Genomic DNA, 7,409 nt, shown 5'->3' with positions numbered 1-7,409 from the left:
TGTGTCACAGATACTTTTAGTGCGGCAAGCAAAGAAATTCGCGCTTGCGCCGCCTGTTGTATAACGGATTGTTAAACAAAACAACACCTTGATCCGTGAACTCCAGCATCCCCAAGGCGCGTGATTCAAAAGTTTTTGGCTGGTAGGCCTATAGTATTTTCCATGGAATTAAAAAAAACAAAAAAAAAAAAACTTTTTTGAGTTGACGTATGGTACATCCATTCGGCATACGGGAGACATTTTGACTCAACCGTTTTTAATACGTCCTCCATTCGGCGTTTAAGGGTTAACAAGAATGATGAGGGAGTGATAATGAAATGGAAGAACTTATTGCTGCTATGTGAGAAAACCTCATTGTTGAAATAGATTGGTTGGTTATTATTCAGTGAAATTTGGCAACATTTTGTTTCATGTTTCTTGCTTCTAACTACATACTTTATAAATTCCAACTTTTTTATATTTTGATATGAATTTATATTAATTTGCTTTAGCCTGTATACCAAACTGGGCTAGTTTACAGTTTAGTTGGCCAGGCGGTGCAACACCTTTTTGCCTGGCCCATAATCACTCCGCCACAGTAAGTAGTTCACAGACCCGACGGTCTTCCTGCCCGAACATGCTTCGACCAGTCAGACTTTCAAAACTTTTGCCAAAACAAATGGTCGCCATCTTGTTTGTATTCGTCCGCCGATTACCTAGCTGACGAAACCCTTGACCAACTAAACTGTAGGAGCTCTGTTTTTTATTATCAATTTTTAAAGGATCCTACTAATTGTTGATTATATGCTAGGCCCCTTTTATTCATTTCAAACACCTAGACCATGATGAAAACCTACTGCTGATTACCTAGCAGACCCTTCCCCTGCGCCAAACTAATCTGTAGGAGCTCCGTTATTTATTTTCTGTAAAAGGTACGTTATTTATTATCACTTTTTATATGAATCCTACCAATTTTTTATTTATGCTAGGCCCCTTTTATTCATTTCTACCACCTATTTCATAACGAAACCTTCTGCCTGGCCCTTAATCCCTCCGCCAAGGTAAGTGAAACAAGGTGATACCTTTCAATGGCAGTGCAATGCAAGACACTGCCGCAAGCACACTTCCATTCGTAGTGGCTCCTTCTCAGGCTCGCATCTCTCCTTCAAAACCATCTTAATGTTAATTCACAGCTGGATTCATGAGGCTTCCCAGAAATATATGCAGCTGAATTTAAGGATCGGGTCAACCGAACACAATCGTCGATTGGTACAATTTCTGCCGGGATGTATGTGTAGATATTTTGGTGATTGATTGGCGGGCCAGGTCATGTGGTAGAGACTGACGAGTCCAAGTTTTGGTAAAAGGGATAAAGTTTCTTCAGACAACCTTCGCGTGTATGAGAGTGAGAGCCGTTTAGCACTATGCCTAACTCACATGAATCCGTTGATATAGGATAGAATTCAAAAGAGTCAGCTGTACAAACTTTGTTATTCATGGCTTCTGAACAGTGAGTGAGTTTATCTAAGTCTTTAATGACTGTAAATGATTTCCTATCAGAAGAAATCAGAACATGTCCCGTCAAATTGGATACTTACTGGACTTGAGTTATTCGTCACTGAAAGTAGGAAACGGTGCTATTTTGTATGATTGCCAAGCATCGGAAGAATCTCAAAGTTATGGTGATCATAATCCTATAATTTTCAACGCTGACTGATATTAGGCTTTAATAGAACTCTACTGGGCGTCTAATAAAGGAATATAACCTAGTTTCCTCCCGTCCGTTCTCCAAAGTTAACGTCAGATCTTTAATAGGCATAAGGTGTGGAGATAACACACCCTTTGTCGCTAACGTAATAGCTTCTACATAGTCTTTTGATTTCTCAATAAAATGTGATATTTTGACACGGATATGATCTATTTTCGAACTATAATAAGCTAACGTAGCCAGCAAATGTTGAACTTCCATAATCTGATCGATATTACTAGAAATGTTCGTTCACCAAACTCATTATTGATTGATTGAAGATAACTGGCTTGCGAAGTTCAGACAAAGCTAATTCGGTTTGTGTTGCAAAAACTCAATTCTTTATTTTGATTATTTATCTTAAGGCGATTTGAAATTCCTAAGCTAGATTCGCACAGATCCCAGGATGTTTAGTCCAGCAAGAATAAGCGGGTTGCGGCGTTCGAGATTATTGTGCCGCACAGACCACATCAGCAGTCAGGGGCAAGTTCTCTGCCTCAGCGGTTTTATTTTGTATGTCATAAGACAACATTTCTGCGACGCTTAGGGTTTGAGCTAGCGAAATCTCTGAGTTAGCATGAAAAAAAAATTACGTTGGTGCATTTCCTTAAGCGAAATTGGCAAACCTCATCAGGTCATTCTTTAAGTTTAAGGGACGTCATCTTCAGGCAAAAATATGGCTTTGCATATCCACTTCTATGACTATATTAACTCCGACACCAAGAAAAATGTCTTCTGTTCTTTCGATAATCGAGCCATGATTAAATTCTATTCTTTCATCTTAGCGCTCTTTCCATACAACAAAGATATCTGAACACACAATATCACTCCTAACAATAACAGATTCATTTTTGGAAACCTGCAATGAGAAAATATATGTAATAACTCGTGTTAAAGAATATACATACCAAATATGATTGATATATAATATATCTATATATATATATTATATATATATATATATATATATATATATATATATATATATATATATATATATATATATATATAAATTATTATACAAGTTTCATAAATACACCCTTTTTTCCCTCACTCCATCTACCTTTCTTTAGATTCTGATATGTGCCAATGGAACTATTCTCATATCAGTGGGTTTGGATACATTTTGAACCCTAAATCTATTGGCGTTAATGTTTCTAAAAATGTTAAATGGGCCTTCAAACTTAGGTGTCCCAGTTTATAATTTAAACCTTTACGTACGTATACTTGTATGTATACCTGATCGCCCACGGCATATGTTTTCTAGTTGCTTAGCTATTTTATCATGATTTCTTTTCATTATAATTTGTGCTTCTTCTAGATTCTTACGAAGTAATAAATTATAGTGACCGTTATGCCCCTTTGCCCATCCATTAACATCCTTTAGAGGATTGATAAATTAATTGTAGGCGTTTAATACATGGAAAGGTGTTCTAGCTGGGATACCGTACAGTGCCTCGTGCGGTGTCATTTTAATAGACACATGATATGATGATTAAGTGTGCTTAGTACCTGCAGGTATGGCAATGTCCCAGTTGGGGTCTGCCCCCCTAAGGTGACCCTTAAAATGTTTAAAACCTTACGATTTGCCCTTTCCACTAGCCCATTAGACTCTGGGTGATAGATCATGGTATTGATTTTCTTTATGCAAAGGAATTCGCACAAGGAGTTAGGAAATGATTATTGAACTCCCTGCCCGAGTCTGATATAATGGTGTGTGGAATTCCATGTTTACAAATGTTAGCACTCGTAAACTTTCTAGCGCACTCGACTGCGGTTTTTGTTTTAAAGCGCTATCAGTTCTGTATATTCGAGTCAAGGCAATCTATGATTACTAGGAGGTGCTTATTTCCTCTGTCTGACTCGTAAAATCCTGTTAATAAATCTAAGTGTACTCTTTCAAAGGGTTGATTTGGCACGGGGTAAGCCCCTAGGCTGACAGGTTGTCTTCGTGTGCCCTTTGTATTCTTGACAAGTGCGACAATTTGCTATGTGCTTTTTTATATCTGTAAGCATCGTATGCCAAGAAAATAAGGATTTGGCTTTCTGTGACATTAAGGAAAAACCCGGTGTCCATGCAGTGGATTTTTCATGCAACCATTTTAGACAGTGGGTATGAGTGAGATAGGTACCACCACCTGGTTGTTATCAACTGTGGTGTGTTGCGGGTTTTCCTCGTCACGGATCTACACAGGAATTATCTTTGATTATAAAATTCTGCTGCTTATACTTTATATATTCCTTTTCCTTCGGATTTCCGTTTAGCGCAATTACGATTTTTTCTATTTGTTGATCTTTTCTTTGTTCCGTCGTAATAGTTCAGCAGCCAGCCCCCAGATCTCCTGTTTCAGATATATTTTTTAACAATGGGCGTGGAGGTTGAGATATCTATTAATTCAGCTAATGGCTCGGTACAAGATGAAGAGGGGTGCGTGATAATGCGTCAGCAATGATATTTGCTTTCCCAGGCAAATACCCGATCCTCGCGCCAAAGTCCTGGATGATCATGTGCACCGAGTTCGCTTAGGGCTGTGACTAAAGCCTTTAAAGAAGTCGGTTAGGGGCTTATGATCAGTAAGAACCTCCTGACGGATAACCGTATATATAAATTTAAATTGCACGAGTGAATTAACAATAGCGAGCCCCTTCCTTGTCTATTACTGCATATTTTTACTTTCGGAAGGTCTCAGTTTACGTGAATAAAAAGCTATAGGGAAAAACTGTTTATCATATTGTTGAAGCAATACCCCACCTACTCCTAGGTCTGAGGCGTCTGTTGCTATAAAGAATTCCTTACCGAAGTCAGGAAATTTCAAGATAGGAGAACTACACAGTTCATCTTTCAATTTATCGAACCGCCTGTTGATGATTTCAGACCATATGAAATCTAACGCCCTTTTTATAAGATCGGTTAGGGGAGCGGCTATGATGGAGTAGTTTCTAATGAACCTCCGATAATATCCGCTACAGCCTAAAAAATTGCTGTATTCCCTTGACGTTAGTAGGTATCGGAAAGTTACGGATAGCCCGATAACCTATCATGGAACTACTTTAGACCTTCACTAGACACCGTGAAACCTAAATAGACTAGTTCTGTTTTAAAAAATTCACACTTACTTATCTATACCCTTAGGTTATGCTGCCTTAGTCTTTGTAGCACTAACTCTAATTTACGTAGATGTTCTTCTAAGGTATTAGAAAAGATTACTAGGTCGTCCATGTAGGCATGTAGGATATCTCCTAACAAGTCTCCAAACACAATGTTTATCATTCTAGTAAAAGTTATAGGAGCACAACGTAAACCAAAAGGCATACGCAAAAATTCATAATGTCCCCTGGCTGTGCTGAAGGCAGTGTATGGGATACTCTCTTTTTCCAACGGAATCTGATGGAAGCCCTTTAGTAGGTCCAAGCTGGTAAAATATTTGTTCTGACCTAGTAGAGATAGAATATCGTCAGTACATGGTACTGGGAATCGGTCAGGGATTGTTTCCTCATTTAAGCGACGAAAATCGATGCATATCCGCCAAGTTCGATCTTTTTTCGGTTACTACTATTAACGGAAAATTATAAGGGCTGTTTGATTTCCTAATGACTCCTTCTTTTAGCAGATTTTACCTACTTCCTCAGTTATCTCATTCTGAAATTTCATAGGAAGTCGGTACGAAGGTACATAGATTTACTTTGTTTGTCCTTTAGCTTATTTGATGCTCGATGACATCCGTTTTTCCTAAGGTTCCATCCGTAGTGGAAAAAACATCATGATATTCAGTTAAAAGATTCAAAAATTTCTGCTGAATTTTTTTCTTCTTGAATGTCCTTATTGATTTTGTTCTTTATAGATTGCAAAAGGGATTCACCCGCAACTGATTGAGCGTGATTGATCTCAGCTACGGTAAGAATGCGAATGTTTATAACTTCCACATCCAAGATATGTTGATTTTTGTGGGATTACTAAAATGGTATTCAAATGATTACCAGACTTCGATGTTACATTGTTGTTGTGAACCGACTGTATAAATGGCTTGTGTGACGGATAATCCGTGTGTTTTCAGAGTGTCGGAAAGGATTAACATTCAGATCCCGGCAAGGTTTTTCTTTACATGCACTAATATGTTCGAAGTTACGTTCGGCTCGAGAGTTTGCGTGCAAGCTGATATTACGGGCGAGCGAGAATTCTGTTGGGTCACATGGATTATTCCTTGGTTTATGAGACAAGTGATTGGTTCTTTAATAATGTATGTTACTACTCTGTCTGTCTCTTTATTATCTAAAACTGATTTTAGGGTATTAGAAGACTTATAAAATTTTCCTTAGGATATACACGCCGTGTTTTGCAGGGCATATAAGGTAATATTTTGAGTGCCCATAGACGGTATCCGATAATTACTGCGGGGGATACATATTAATGTTTTGTACAACGATAAAGGTTATCGGAAAACGTGCGCTTACCGACCTTGTAACTGAACATGAGTTTACTCCCCTACCACATTAATTCACTATTTTTCCTATACCCGAGAGTCTTATTCCGGACTTTCTCTATAGGGGAAGTTTGAAAAGAGTAAATGATGAGTCCTTAAATCCATGATATTACGTGGACTACCAGAATCAAAGAACAAAGTAAATGACTTATGGTCCAAATTTACTGCATGTAAGGTTGGTCGTAACTCGTCTTGACTTATGACTGCGTGAATTTGTTGCAAATCTACGGGAACCTGCACAGATTTTTTGGATTCGGCTGTGTGTTTCCTTAGGAAAATCGATTGCCTCACAATGATCTGATAAATGATTAAACTGATTATTTGATACAAAGATGTTGATATTGATGACCCAACATCGTCCTCTCCCCCCCTTGGAGCTAACTTACGTGGTATTTGCTTCGTTTACAACTCCCTTTGAAGAAAATTCGCTTGAAACCTTGCAAGTCTGGACTAGAACGGCCCCAGGAACAGAGGTACCTGAAGCACGATTTGTTTGTTTCTGCTGTTGAGTAGCATTCCTGTTTGCTTGTTTGTTTTTATAGTACTGAGGACCTTCCTTTTTGTTTACATAGGCAACTGTTTGCGTGTTTTTAGGATTCTGCCGTTGATTCCGCGAGTAGCAACGATTATATGAATGTGTGGTACTGTTATGAATTGAACAAAAACGCGTCCGACAGTCTGACGTTACGTGACCTGGCCTATTGCAATTGTAACAAGTCATCCCTGCTGTTTGATTATGATTAACTTCGTCTACTTGTTGTGGCTTATCCTCATTTTTTGCAAAAACTTGAGTAAGCAAGGGATCAAGGTCAGTACATTTAGACATGTGCTTTTATCTGTTTATACACACCTAGTTCCGTACTGTCAGGCGTTAGCTTTTTAAAACAATACCGCACCAAAGCTACAGGCAACATGACTGCCATACAGATTAAATATATCAAGTGTATGAAAACATTCACTGCACATTGGATCTTGTAAACCCACGTGGAGTTACGTAAGTTTTTCCTGATGTTCATTTAAAAAAACCGGTTCGGCAATTACTGCATCCCGTTCCCTTCTACAACACTAGGCTGAGCCATAGAAGCTTGTTTACGCGTAGACTCGAAGAAACCCATAACGATATTTACCTCCAGGACCTTGAACAGGAAAAATTAGTGTCCTGAACCAAGTTAGTTTTACTTCTGGATTTTTGGTTTTATAGG

Source organism: Macrobrachium nipponense, chromosome 1 (assembly GCF_015104395.2).
Source record: "Macrobrachium nipponense isolate FS-2020 chromosome 1, ASM1510439v2, whole genome shotgun sequence".
NCBI classification, from domain to species: Eukaryota; Metazoa; Arthropoda; class Malacostraca; order Decapoda; family Palaemonidae; genus Macrobrachium; species Macrobrachium nipponense.
This window is presented reverse-complemented; position numbering follows the sequence as displayed.